Here is a 15,226-nt window from a genome sequence, read left to right on the forward strand (position 1 = left end):
TTTATTCAGATTTCTCTGGGTGTTGGACCCAGCAAGGTTGTAAGATTTTTCTGTGAAATCTCTGGGATCTGTTTTTCTTATCTTGCCCAGTACGTGGCGCACGTGGCACACGTTTGTCTCAAGTGTTTGGAATGGGTCTCCCCCAGTCACCGATCTCCGTGGCCTGGGGATTTCGGATCCAATTCTCTCCGTTGGTTCAGGGGCCGTGCGTGGTGGGGGCGTCAGCTGCCGCGACTTGAGGGGACCCTGTGGCTGGTTGCGGGCCGCAGCAGGCCTGGGGGATTCCCCACCGGACCAGGAAGGCTCCCGTGGGGGGGGGCTACCGCGGCTTGGATAGCCCTCCTATCCGAGACTCGTATCCGCGGACTCGACGCAGAGACTCAAAGCCGCCCGCAAAAGAGGGGTGCCGCCTGCCTCGGCTTGGGAAACTTGCTTCTCCAATACTCTCAGCCAGCCCGGAAAGGAGGGAGGGAGTAGCTCGGGCCACCGCAGCTGCCGCTGATCGGGAAATCGCGCGCCGCTAGGGGGTCTCACCACAGCCGAGTCTCGCAGTCAGTCTAGCCAGCCCAGACTTTGGATAGCCCTCTGATCTAAGATTCGTAGCCGCGGACTCAAAGCCGAGACTCGAAGCAGCCCGCAAAAGAAGGGCGCCGCCTGCCTCGGCTTGGGAAACTTGCTCCTCCGATACTCTCAGCCGGCCCGGGAAGGAGGGAGGGATTAGCTCGGACCGCCGCAGCTGCGGCTGCTCGGCAAATCGCGCGCTGCTCGGGGGTCTCGCCGCAGCCAAGAGTTGCAGTCAGACTTGCCAGCCCAGACTTTGGATAGCCCTCTGATCCGAGACTCGTAGCTGCAGACTCGAAGCCGAGACTCGAAGCCGCCCGCAAAAGTGTGGCGCCGGCCACCTTGGCTGGGAAGCTTGTCTCTCCGCGTCTCTCAGCCAGCCCGGGAAGGAGGGAGGGATTAGCTCGGACCGCCGCAGCTGCGGCTGCTCGGGAAATCGCCCGCCGCTCAGGGATCTCACTCACCGCAGCCGAGTTTTGCAGTCAGACTAACCAGCCCAGACTGGGTTACGCTGTGTGTCCATTCCCTGCTGTAGCCCCGGGAGCTGTTCTGTACTGTTTCTGTTCACCTATTAGTTGATTTGGAGTCGGAGGAACTAAGACGCATGTACCTTACTAAGACGCCATCTTGGATCTCTTCCCCCACATTTTCAAGAGTTATGAACTTATTCAGAATTATCTATTAAAATTATAAGACAGAATGGGAATATGATTAATCAATATTATTCAGAATTATTATTTTTCAAAATTATTTATTAAAATTATAGACAGAATGGAAATGTGATTAACTAATATCCCAATATTAAATAAATATTTAAACAAAGCCCAACATTTTCAATTTGGTGTTTTAGAATTTTAATTAAAGCATACTAAATAATTTAGAAAAAGTCAACTATTTTGCAGCTTCAGCATTCAAAGACTATTCAGTTGCCAGTGTAGAGAATTAATACAATGCTTTGTATGCATTTTGTTTAGACCCACATATATACAAATTTAAGGAGCAGAGGAATCTTTTAATATTGCAAAATATTCTTTAGTCTCCTTATACAACTGTTGTGAATACCATGTAAATTTGTAACTCCAGACCAAGAATTAGAATATTAAACAAGAAAATATGTATTTGACACCACGGGGAAAAGAAAAAAATTCTTCTTGAAAGAAGCTATTACATCTGTGCTGAAGATCTGGTAAGTGAATGAATTTGTCTTTTCTCTTAGTTAAATACTTCTGCTGCTACAATGCACAGTCTGCCTCTGCTCTTGGACAAAGCAAAGTCCACATACCTTGTTTCAAAGACATAGGGTAAGAGTTATGGAGACATGTTGTCTTAGCTTCCCAGGGCTGCTATGTCTAATACCATCCACTGGTTTGACTTAAACAACAGGAATATATTGTCTTACAGGTTTTTGGAGGCTTATAAGCCCAACATCGAGATATCAGCAGGCCATGTTTTTTCTGAAATCTCTAGAATTCTGATGGCAACTCAGTCTCTATCTCCATCACATGGTGATCTCTCTCTCTCTCTCCTTCTTTGGCTTCTACTAACTGACTGCATCCAAATTTCTTCTGCTTATAAGGAGTCCTGTCATATTGGATTATGGCCTACCCTGATTCAATTTGGCCTTGTTCAAATAGGATCTCTGAAGGTATTATTTACAAATGAGTTCACAATTGCAAGACTAGCTGTTGGGACTTGAATATGTCTTCATGAGAGACATGATTCAATAATATCACAAACATTCCCCTGGGGCCTCAATGGTGTTAATTAAAAGATCGGATGTTTAAGGCTATGGCAGTGCTCTGCCAGCACTAAACATTAAATTCCAAATGACTGAGGTGCCCACATGTTGTTTTTAATAAATTCATTGCATGTGTGTTTGTGCATGGGGCCTAGGGCAAGTCTTGCCCAGGTTTGAAATCAGTTCTGCTGTGTACTGTCTGGTTTCTGTTTCCAGAACAATCTTTTCCCAGACATATGTATGGCTAACTAGTCACCTCCTACAAGCCTTTGTTCATGTTCCTTCTCTGTGAGCTCTACTCTGACACCCTATTTTAAATTGCAATCTCCATGCCTCCCCCTGTCCTGATACTCTATATCTGCCTTAGCCTCTCCATGTTCTCTTATTTTCTATAATGCTTACCACTTTCTAACATGTTATGCAATTTACTTATAATGCATGTTGTTAGTTGTCAGTCTCTACCCTTTAGGGTGCTATGCTGGTTTGAAATGATGTATGTACCCTTAGAAAAACCATGTTTTAATCCTAATTCCATTTTGTAAAGGCAACCTTTTCTTCTAATCCCTATTCAGTACTGTATGCTTGAAACGGTAATTAGATAATTTCCTTGGAGATGTGATTTGATCAAGAGTGGTTGTTAAGCTGAATTAAGTGGAGGCATGTCTCCACCCACTTGGGTGGGTCTTGATTAGTTTCTGAGGTCCTATAAAAGAGGAAACATTTTGGAGAATGAGAGATTCAGAGAGAGCAGAGAAGAATGACATAGTCATGAGAAGCAGAGTCCACCAGCCAGCAACCTTTGGAGATGAAGAAGGAAAATGCCTCCCAGGGAGCTTCATGAAACACGAAGCCAGGAGAATAAGCTAGCAAATGACGCCGTGTTCACCACATGCCCTTTCAGATGAGAGAGGAACCCTGACTGTGTTCACCAAGTGCCTTTCCAGATGAGAGAGAAACTCTGACTGTATTTGCCCTGTGCCCTTCCACTTGAGAGACAAACCTGAACTTCATTGGCCTTCTTGAACCAAGGTATCTTTCCCTGGATGCCTTAGATTGGACATTTCTATAGACCTGTCTTAACTGTGACATTTTCTCCACCTTAGAACTGTAAACTAGCAACTTATTAGATTTCCCTTTTTAAAAGTCATTCCATTTCTGGTATATTGCATTCTGGAAGCTAGCAAACTAGAACAGGTAGGAACCCCACAGACATAGGAGCTGCGTTGGCTCATCACACTGAGGTGTCCAGAGTGCCTGGACAGTGCCCGGCACATGTTTGAATGAATGAATGGCAGACTCCATTCTAGACCATTCACATGCATGCTTTCATGAAACAGGTTCTGTTAAATCCCCTCTTTACAAAATCTGGGGCAGAGAGAGGTGAGGCAACTTTTCCAAAGTTACAGAATAGGAAGGGGTGAAATCAGGAAAATTACAGATAGTAATTCACAGGACCACTGTAAGGATTAAATGAGTTTACAGTGTTTAGAACAGTGCCTAGAGTGTTGTAAACATTGAATAAATTGTCACTATTTCTATCTGATGAACAGTCCGCCCCTTAATCCACTGGTCTCTGAGAGCCAATGGCACATTCACAAATGCATACTGTTTCCTATGTCATTTCAACCATGTTATTGCAGATGAAATGCTTGCATTGTCATGGGCTCATTAATTACACATAACCATTATTCATATGCTTTGGTTTTGATTAAAATCCCAAATGCATTTGCATAGCACGTTTTCCTCAAATTCAAATGCTATCCACATATTAATAGAAACTTGATCCCTATGTTGATCATACATTTATAGTTACTTGACTAACGTTAGTTTGAGCCAAGAAGACTGTCTTTTCTTTGCAAAAAATAAAAAAATAAAAAATGAAGCAGAAAATCCCATTCTTTGCAACTGGGAAATAACAAAAATCTTAACTCAGCCTGAAATCCCAAAGTCACTAATTTTCTGTAGATTCTGCTCTTAGCCAATATGGACAGCCCTCAGCTTTTGAGAGATTCCTACTTTAAGTTGATCTTTCTCAGTTATTTTATGACAGCTGCTCATAGGCCAGGTGGACCAGGCATTGCCCCTGGTGCTTTGAGGAAAGGAGCTTGAACTTGGGAAATTTCTGCTATGATACTGGTGCAGAACAAACTGGTGCTGTTTCAAACTGGTACTGGATTCATTATCTTGCAAATTCATCAAGACGCTCAAAGACCTGTCCAAATGTCTTATCAAATTTTGCCAATTTGATTTCCTTAAAGGGAACCGCAGGGATTTTGTGACCATCATGAAATGACTTATATTTTCATCTATTTATGGAAATACCATCTATATAAGGTAGGAATTATCAAGAGTTATATTTGTATATTTCTATGGAAAACCTAATTAGTTGTACAGTGTCTTTGGGAGGAAAACCCTCCCTGAGTGAGTACTGCTTGCATCCTTTTCTCAGCATTGTAAACACCGTATGTGGTGGAGCCTGGGCATTTTGATAATTTTCTAGGCACTTATGTTTACTGATGCCCATATAGAGTGTTTGTAAAAGCTGTCGAAGAGCACATGGAATGTGGTGTTCCAACTATATACACGTGTTGTACACGCTGCAAGCTCATTGAGAAATGTGTAAGGCCTATTTTAAGAGGCGTTTCTAAGAACCAGTCTGTTTTATGCTATTTTCTTCATATTTCACATAATCAAAACTGGTTGCTGAATTTGAACCACACATTTTTACACGTATTAGTAGACACAATTTCTTTGCTTATTAAACGTGCCAATCTGTGCAGATGTCCCAGGACCCCTGTGTGCTGCTTGTGTGTCCCGCTGACTGGACGCCAGGCCTGCCAGCCGCAGTTCTCAGGGCAAGCATGGCCATTCCACAGGTAGGCCTTGCAGGGAGGATCTTAAACGTCATCAGTTGCAAAGTTTGTTTTATCTTTTGGAGTTAGGATAAAATTCAGCTGTAATGATGTGTTGAGAATCTTAGAAATGTGGGAGGCTGCAGCTGGAAAAAAAGACAGTGAAGGGGGAAAACAGGAGGATTAAATACTGTGGAAAAAATGTTTATTCTCCATTATAGATGTCATATGCAGCGCTGCCTGTGAATGTGCATGGGTATGTTTTCTGGGATGCTTGAGAAGGCATAAAACAGCTCCTTTGCAACAAATGCTCTCACCTATATTCTTTATTTTGATTAAATTTAAGGTCTCACAGTGCTCTGAGGTAGTGACTGCTACATCGATATCGAGTATGGAGGAGAAAGATGGCAGCCAGAGGGCCTAAAAGCCTCCCAGGTAGGATAGTATGTGGCTCCTGAAACAGCATTCCCAAACACCAGACTCCCAGCATATTTTTTTTCCAAGGAATTGAGAGCATTGGAACTAAACTGCTTTATTAGTTTCTTGTGGCTCCTGTAACAAATCATCACAAAATTGGTGGTTTAAAGCAAAAGGCATTTATTCTCTCACAGTTCTGGGGGCCAAAAGTCCAAAGTTAAGGTGTCAGCAGAGTTGTTCTCAGTCTGGGGGTTTAAGGGAGAATCTGTTCCTTGCCTCTTCCAGCTTCTGGTGGCGTCGGGTGTTCGCTGGCTGGTGGCTGCATCACTCCAGTCTCTGCACCCATCTTTACCTGGCCTCCTCACTGTGTATTTTCTCCTCTTCTGTTTCTCATAAGAATATTCATCAGTGGATTTAGAACCCCCCTAGATAATCCAGGTTGATCTCATCTAGAGAGCCTTCGCTTAATTACATCCGCACAGATCCTTTTTTCCAAATAAGGTCACATTCAAAGTCTCCAGAAGGTGAACATATCTTTTGTGGGGCACCTTTCAGCCCACTGCAAGTGGGATCGTGCTGTTTGCTTGGAACTGCAGAGGCATCCTGCCCACCAAGATGGTTTTAGTTCTCTCTGAGTTGTGTCTATAGCTGTAAAAGTCAACGTGGCTCTGCTGACAAGATTTGAATGGTTTGTGGAACTTTTGCAGAAAGGTGCCCGTGGTGTCTGTAGTCCCTTGCTAAGGGCATTCTTACCTTTATGTCCAAAGACAAGAGCTATTCTCAAATAGTCTGGTTCTCCTTCTTCTGAGCACATAGTAGGATTGTAATGCTTTCTCCTCTTGATGTTGGGAGTAGACATATGTCCAGCTTTGGTCAGTGACACACGAGAGTCACTGTCGTGCAAGGCCTCCAATTTGAAGGACTGAATTGCTGATGTGTGGCATCCCAGCACTCCCTTTTCCTGTTTTGGTGATTGTGGTGGTATGTGGGGCTATGGGATCTTCATCAGCCTGGATTCTGTGTGACGACAGTGAGCAGAACTTTCTGCGAACTTGCATTACATATGTAGCTGGGGCAAAGTATATACCTCTGTTGTCTATCTCCTGTGATTTAGGGATTGTGTGTTATCACAGATTAATCTAGCTAGCCTGACTATCACTTGTTGTTTTGGCTTGCCCAGCGTGCTAAAACTTTTCCATTTTCCCTAAAAGAGAATCAACACGATCCTCCCATTGTCCATCTGATTTGAGTGAGGTTGCTCCATCCTCCAGTTCCAGGCATGAGCCTGTGAGAAGAGATATTACAGTATGTACCCTCTTAGGATTCAGAGACTTCCATGATTCCAGATAGTCAAATGAGCATTCACCCCAGGATTCTTTCTGCAGTGCTTTGCAAAGAGGTGCAATTTCTCCACCTGGGTTGTTAGGTTGATGATGTTGCTGGATTTTGGCTTCCAGGTTCTTGGCCATACATACTGCAAGAAAGAATTCAAGAGCACAGTACAGAGAGCGCAAATAGGTAAAATATTTATTGAGCACACATGTGAGAGGATATGTGGGCACTCGCAAAGAAAAAGGTAAAGGAGAAGAGAGGTAAATAGGCAATGGAGGCCATTTGCATTCATAGAGTAGCTTTTCTTATTTTCTGTCCCCTTTCTCTTCTACTTTCCCTTCTTTCCAGGGTGGTGCCTGGTGGTAGATAGTGCATTTGGCAGGTTGCTTGGCATTATCCTTCTCTGTAGATGACTTACTTAGGTGGGGGTTATTTGGTTCCAGTTGGGTTAGCTGTCACTGGATGTTTTCTGTAAGTGGGTAACCCCCTGGCAGGGGTCTGTGCTGGACACGGGCCCTCCTGACCTTGATTAACTGTCCTTGTTTAAGGGCTTCTCCACGCTTTGTTCTTCCTCTCTCCTCTCTCCCTTTTCTAGCCTGCCTGAACAGGACGAAAGTCTACAGCTGCTAGCGACCATCCCGCCACTAGCTGGAAAGAGGTCTCCAATTCCCAAAGCTCGCACGAGGGATAGTAGAGCCAAGACAGGAAGAGGAATGGACTCCTGGAAACGTGATTTAAGCTATGCCTGAATGTACTCTGCAACATCACAGTTATATAATAGCTTTGTTTGTGCGTACAAGTCAATTTGAGTTGAGTTTCTGAAACTTGAAACTGAAATAATCCTGGCTAATACCTTTAAGAAAAACATTAATTGTGGGAGTATTTACAGAATTTCCATCTATTAAATCCCCCAAAGATAATTCTGTAAGAGAAAGATTAGATTTAAATAATGAATGCTGAGTGATGCAGAAAGGGGATGAAAAGGATAGAAAGTCATATGCTGAGAAAGAAGACATTGTTCAGTGAGTTAAGGAAGAAGGGCTGGGGAAGCTGAAGAGTGAGGGAGGTAGGGGGTGGAAACAATTTTAGTGAATGATTCTAGAGTCTAGGATCATGGATTCTGGACATTTTTTATGTTCTTTAAGAAATGTCAGTCAAAGATGGTATTCTTTTTTAATTACATTTGACTATTATACTGAGACCCTTGAACAGTCTATTGCTATTTCTGAGACATGAGGGTCTCTAGATTTGTAAAATTTGCATGAATAGCACAATTCATATGGCTGCTGGATTTCTGAAATCTTTAAAAGCCTCTGTAAACCTTTTCTACTCCTAATATTCTTAGAAAATTAGGAAACGACTACCTCAAGACTGTAGAAATGTTCAAGTATTGAGTGTAATTTTATTACAAAGCAGACTAATAAAAAGATTCCATTTTTTCCAGAGGCTGTTTCTAGGAAATATTTCATTAAGTGTTGCACTAAATGAAATGTATGCCAATCACTCTACACAATTAAGGATAAAATACAACAACAAAAAATGAACCAATACACCCCCCCTCCCACACACAAAACAGATCCCACTTTTTTACTTAACTGAATTGAATAAATTTCTGAAGGCCAAATTTTGATTAGCAATATGGACAACGGATAATTTACTTATGCAGTAATTACTTAGAAATTTAATGTAGATGTATCCAGAGCACCTTCTGTTTGCAAAGCCTGGGTTAGCATGGATGCGATTATGGTGCTCACTGCTTTTTTCATGTTGTTTTGAAGTTCTGAACTTAGACTGCTTATGTTTGGAGTTACATATGAGTAAGTGAATACTAATCTATCATAAAAGCTATTTGACTAAGAAATGATGATCACACATCTATGTGATGATATTAAGAATTACTGATTGCATATGTAGAATGGAATGATTTCTAAATGTTGTTAATTTTTTTTTAATTGATAAAAAAAAACTTTGCAATATACCACGCAAAAAAAAAAAAGAAAAGAAAAAAAGCTATTTGAGATCTAACAAGATCAAGAAACACTTGCATCACAAAGTTGGAAAAGAAAGGGAAATGAAAAGACAGCTAATATTCTTTTTGTTTTTGGACAGCCCCTTTCCAAAGGATTGGGCCAAGTTTCGTTTTTGTCCCTTTAGAGGAGACTTGGAAAGAATTCAGAGGAAGCAGGAAAACCTATGAAGTTAGTTTCACAGAAGTGAGACTATCTCTCTGCAGAGGAGAAAGCTGAAGGGTGATATAAAAATGGGCTTTAAGAATCTAGTGGGTTGTAATGGCAGGTTCCAAGGCAGGGTTCCTCCATCTCTCATAGGACAAGCTGTAGCAGATGGAATTCTGTTGAGATTAGAAAGATACAGATGAGAAGAAACGAAGAATTAAATAGTCAAGGTGCTAAGAAATGCTGCATTCTCATCCAAAAACGTATTTGAAAAACAATAGACTTTCCATCTTTCTAGTAAGGCTTTGGGGAAAAGGACTTGACAAGATGACCTCATGAACTGGTGGTGGGATCCAGGCAGAACGGCGGGCCTCGAGTATTTCTTCTCACGCCCTTAATATGCCAGAACTCTCAAAAGCGACCCCTGTTAAAATGTGGCGACTCCACGATGGGAAGGCATGATTTCCCCAAAACACTATTGCATGACAGAATGAGAATGTTGGAGCTGGATGAGACCTTGGCTGCCTTGTAATCTTCTGTACATCTTCATCACACTCAGCGTGTTTTGTAATTAGATGTTTTTGTTTAATGTCTTAAATTCTTACTAGAGGGTGAGATGTTTGTTGTTCACAGCAGTGTTCCTGAACCCAGCCCAGTGCCTGGAGCTCCAAGCAGTCAACTAATATGTGTTGAAAGAACCGATGGAAGAGTCCAAGTCTCTTATTTTACAAAGGAGGAATCTGAGGCCCAGAAAGTTCATACAGTTGATCAAGAGTAAAGGCCAAAGTTTTTCTCCTATATTCCACCTAATCTCTCATATTAAATACATGGTGGATTAACATTTGATTCAACTGGCTACAAATTTTAAACAAGGATCTATTTTCTAGGAGAAGCTTAATTGATTTAAAAGTGTAGATCTTAAATTGAAGAGCTTTGTCTTTGAATTCCTTACAAATACAGGTCAAAGTACACATAGAGGGATATTATTTTTGAAATATTAACCTATGCTCTCCATCCTCTCATGATTTCTTTCCTCCCTTTTTTTCTTTCCATTGTTGTGGCTGGTCTTGCTGTGCTCATTATCTCAGGAAAGAGATGTGATGGTGTGAAAAGCAGACATCCACCCATTTACTCAAATATTAATTCATTCTGCAAATATTTTTCAACTGCCAACTATGTGTCTGACAAAGATTCGGGCTCTGAAGATAAAGCTGTGAGCACTAGAGCCTGTAATTACCTTTCTGGCTTTGTGTTTGGAGAGTCTCTCTTTGCAGGAATGAGATGGTTCAAATATCAGCAAGATGTTGACTGGCAGGGTTTTGAGAAAAGTTTGGTTGGTCACCTTTCTCCTACACCTGAAGAGACTGTTCTCCAGCCACATCTGCTGGTGAGTAAGAAAACCTAGGATAGATATGAAGAATCTGAGGGGCATCCATATATATATATATAAATATATATGAGAGAGTCCTGTGGAAGCGGCAAGACCCTTGGGAGGATAGATGGAGCTCTCAGCAGACACCTGCTTAGGCAGACATCATTGAGGCAAAATCTCTCCTTCCCACATCCATGATGCCTTGATACAACTTAGCCACACCCCAGATAAAGAGCAGCAGGAACTGAGATTTAGGTCTATCACCCAGTGAACTGGAGAAGTGGGACATAAAGTCAGAGTAAGCTGTATTTTTGTTCACATAGTGAACTGAGTTTCATGTTCACTATGTAGAAATAAGATTTCTTCTTAGAGATGGTCCTAACCTGAAATCCATGCTGAAGCACAGCAAAATAAAGCAAATTGTGACACATCCATGATTTAGAAATAATCCAGCAAAGTTTGACTTTGTCATTAATCAGGTAGAAGATCGCACAGGAGCGATACCTTAGAAAATAGCAAGAGACACCACCTCCATTGACAAAGAGGAGGAAGTGAAGTAGGACACCTCCTTTCTTACTGGTGTCTGGAATATCGCATTCTCCTGGCCCCCTATTCCCCACCCCACCTCTTTGACCTCTCCTTTTCTGCCCCTTTGCTGAAGGAGCCTCTTCCACTGAGTCGAGAAAGAGTAGACTGCTTCAAAGATCAGTCTTAGACTCACATGTCTTCTCACATTTCACTCACCTTCAGCAATCTCAACTTTGCATTGAGAATAGAAAGCTGTTGATCTAGAGTTGAGATCAAAGTTCTGTGGGAAGAGGCAAGTTACTCAAAAATAACTGGAAAGATAGCTTCCAATCCTTGTTATGCTTGCAAATCTCTGTGGATTTAGCTCCTTTCTGTGTTCCAGTTCATTGCTGTTTTCAATCATTCTCTAACTTTTTTTTTTGAGAATCTATTTTTCCATTTTCTACATTCCCATTTTTTATAACTGCTCATAGCTCTGCTGCTAAGGACAGCATAACAAAATACATTTACGTTAATATAGTTAATTTTGTTTCAACCCCCTTAGATTTGATATCTGATACACAAAAATTTATTAGAAACAATGTGCTAATGGAAATTACATTTTGGGAAACATTTGAAAATGAAACCTAGATATTTTTATTTTGAAGTAATGCTGACAACATTTTTGGTCTCTGAGTCGAGGTGTGTTTCTTGCTAAGAGTGTTTCTTTAGAGATCAATCACAATTCAATTTGGTTCCATTTGAATTGATTCACTTCAACTTAACTCAATGCCTTCACATTTATTAAATATTTATTTGCACCTACATTTATATATAGCAATTTGCTGGACATTTCAGCTATGGTCCCTGAACTTGAAAAGTAACAGTCAAATTGGGAAAAACAGGCAATTCCAAGATAATTAGTAAGCAAAAGCCTCGTTGTTAGGAGAGACCAGGAATGACCAAAACTGAGGCAGTCAGAACACTCCACATCCTCTTGTTTAGGACAAGCATTGCAGATCACTGTTCACATCATCTCTGTAGGCCAGTGGGGGACTCAGAATCTTTTCCAGTCAGTCACTACCAGTGGATGAGAAGCAGCATGCTAACTAAGGCTTTTTTTTTCTTTCCCTGGAATAAATTACATACAAATGCTCTGAGGGAATTCAAAATTAGAGAATTTCATTTTGGTCTGTGCTCATAGGCTTTATGCTTAAGAAAGTATAAAATAACCTAGTTATTAATTACAAGGATGTGTTGGTTAAGAACAAAGTAAAACAACATGAATCTTTACTGAATTTTTTTCCAGACTACTCCCAACATGAATTTTTAGACTATTGCAAAGGAGCATTTGCGAGATTAACCAGAGTTTTAAAATCTGAAATTTAGAGTGAGATTTCAAAATCTACATTCTGAATTGAAACGCAAAAGATCATGATTCCATTCAACTTTGCCACTAACTAACTCTGCAGCCTTGAATAGTTCTTAAGTTTTCGGCATGTTTCAGTTTCACAATGGGGATGAAGACTGAATTAGTTTTTAAAGCAGTAAAATGCTTTTTTTTCAAAATAACCTTTATTCAGCACCTAATATAAGTAACAGAGAAACTGTATCAGTTCTGGTTGACCTCGAGCCCTGGGCCCTGAGCTCTTATCTTCCCTTTGGCTTCTAACTCAATCTTATGGGAACCCCCTGAAAGATCTGTAATTGAGGAAAAAATGTTGCAAACCCTAGGCAAGAGAATCTTTCTCTTCCAGCGCAACACATGTTAATGAATCTAAATCAGTTAGATCTGATTCAACACAGTTGTGCTGGGCACTGATAAAAATAACAAATTCTGGAAATGATTTATATTGGGGGAAAATCTGAGCAAATGAAGTAAATAGTCCTTTTCTTCATTAGTGTCACTCACTTGTCTATTCGCTCACAAAGTCCTGTTTTTAGAACTTCTGTGCCTGATTGTTTTCATAATACCCTACCCTTTGACAGTGTGAGATCACTTCTGTGTACATGAAATGAGGGAATGAATAAATTTCTAATGGACTTGGAAATATTAAACTTGAGTTTCTTTTTTTAGTATTTTGACATTTTCTTCTTGACACCCATTCAATAACACATTAAAGACTCCCCAAGGGCTGTATTTATCAAAATACCATTTAAAAAAGTCTCTTGGATCCCACACTTCATTGAGCCATCAAGTTCAGAGTTAGGGCCTCTGAAATTTGCAGTTTGACTTTCACTTATTTAAGTCAGGTGCACTAGTCAGGGTTCTCCAGAGAAACAGAACTGATATATATCTATATATTTATATTTATATATTTGTAAATGTTAAGAGATTTATTATAGGAATTGGCTCACATGACCAATTGGCAAGTCTGAATCCCATAAGGCAGGCTGCAGGTTGGAAACTCTGACGAAGGCAAAGTTGAATTCCCCAGGAAAAGCTGCATGTTGGAAACTCAGATGAGGTAGCATTGAATTCCCCAGAAGAAACTGACCATCTGGAGTAGAGATAGAAATTCTTCTTTCTGACTTATAAAATTGTCAGTTCTGGCTTAGGGCCTCCAAACTGATTGGAGAGCACAGCCATCATCATTGAGGGCAATCTCCTTTCTGATTAGAGATACAATCAACGGACTAAATATATAAATCCATCTATGAATTAGTTTCATGGTAGCAATCAGGCCAGTGCTGGCCTGATCAAAAATAACTGGATGCCATCAAGTTGACACATAAAATTAACCATCACATCTGGTATATGTAAAAGATAAAGAATTTAGTTACACGTTCTTGGCCTGGCTGGGGAAATGCTGGGCAGCCATTTATAGTTAGTTGGCTTTCATACCATTTATGGCTTCAGTTCTATTGAATTCAAAGTTGGAGTCACACAAGGTAAAAGGAAAATTAAGTCATTTAACACAATCCTGCTTTTAGGCTGTAAATAACTAAATAGAATGCTGGAACATTGCTTTCTGAGATAAACTTTCACAATGAATTTTCCAAGCTTCAGGGTTCTGAAGAAATGGGATCTATTGCAGGGGACCAAAGGCTTCACATAGACACTGGTAAGTAACAGAAAGAGCATAAAGATGAGTATACTTGGCCAACACTCAATAGGAGGCTGAACCATTTGTTGAGTTGAAAAGGGATTGTGACTCTAATCTGAGCTGGAGGTGATGAGCATAAGAAAATACTCTTAAATGGGAATTTACTTAAAAGGGGAAAACTCAAAGAGAGTCAAAATATGTTAAGCTCCCAGTTTAGGAAGAATTTTTAAAAAATATTTTTTATCGACACTTGTGCTGGCTCGAAAGGATGTATGTCCCCTAGAAAAGCCATGTTTTAATCTAAATTCCATTTCATAAAGGTAGAATGATCCCTATTCAATACTGTATGTTTGAAACTGCAATCACATCATCTCCCTGGATGATGGAATTAGTCAAGAGTGGTTGTTAAACTGGATTAGGTGACGACATGTCTCCACCCATTTGGGTGGGTCTTGGTTGGTTTATTGGAGTCATATAAAAGAGGAAACATTTTGGAGAATGAGAGATTCAGAGAGAGCAGAGAATGCTGCAGCACCATGAAGCAGACAACCCACCAGCAAGAGACTTTTGGAGATGAAGGAGGAAAATGCCTCCTGGAGAGCTTCATGAAACTGGAAGCCAGAAGAGAAAGCTGGCAGATGACACCATGTTTGCCGTGTGCCCTTCCAGCTGAGAGAGAAGCCCTGACTGTGTTCGCCATGTGCCTTCTCACTTGAGAGAGAAACCCTTCTTGAATCAAGGTATCTTTCCCTGGATGGATACCTTTGATTGAACATTTCTATTGACTTGTTCTAATTGGGACATTTTCTCGGCCTTTGAAAAGTAAACTACCAGCCTATTAAATTCCCCTTTTTAAAAGCCATTCCCCTAGTATATATTTCGGGTATATTGCATTCTGGCAACACTTCTTTGCACACATACAGTCCATACATGGTGTACAATCAATGACTCACAATATCATCACATAGTTGTGTATTCATCACCATGATTGTTTTTAGAACATTTGCATCACTCCAGAAAAAGAAATAAGAAAAAAACCCTCATGCATTCTATACGCTTTACCCCTCCCTCTCATTGACCACTAGCATTTCCATCAACCCAGTTTATTTTACTCCTTATCCCCTTATTGTTTATATCTATTTTTTTATTCATATGTGCATACCCTGGATAACGAGCATCAGACACAAGTTTTCACAATCACATAGTCACATTGTAAAAGTTATATC

The 15,226-nt window shown here is 40.7% G+C and overlaps 1 long non-coding RNA gene across 1 annotated transcript; it reads left to right on the forward strand.

Moving 5' to 3' along the window:
• The first annotated feature begins 1,726 nt into the window (after window positions 1–1,726).
• LOC143662682 (uncharacterized) lies at window positions 1,727–7,606 on the forward strand. Its single transcript, XR_013165543.1, has 3 exons — window positions 1,727–1,747; window positions 5,498–5,586; window positions 7,496–7,606. It is a non-coding gene; the product is annotated as an uncharacterized LOC143662682 (long non-coding RNA).
• Window positions 7,607–15,226: the final 7,620 nt, after the last annotated feature.

This window comes from Tamandua tetradactyla, chromosome 2, assembly GCF_023851605.1.
Source record: "Tamandua tetradactyla isolate mTamTet1 chromosome 2, mTamTet1.pri, whole genome shotgun sequence".
NCBI classification, from domain to species: domain Eukaryota; kingdom Metazoa; phylum Chordata; class Mammalia; order Pilosa; family Myrmecophagidae; genus Tamandua; species Tamandua tetradactyla.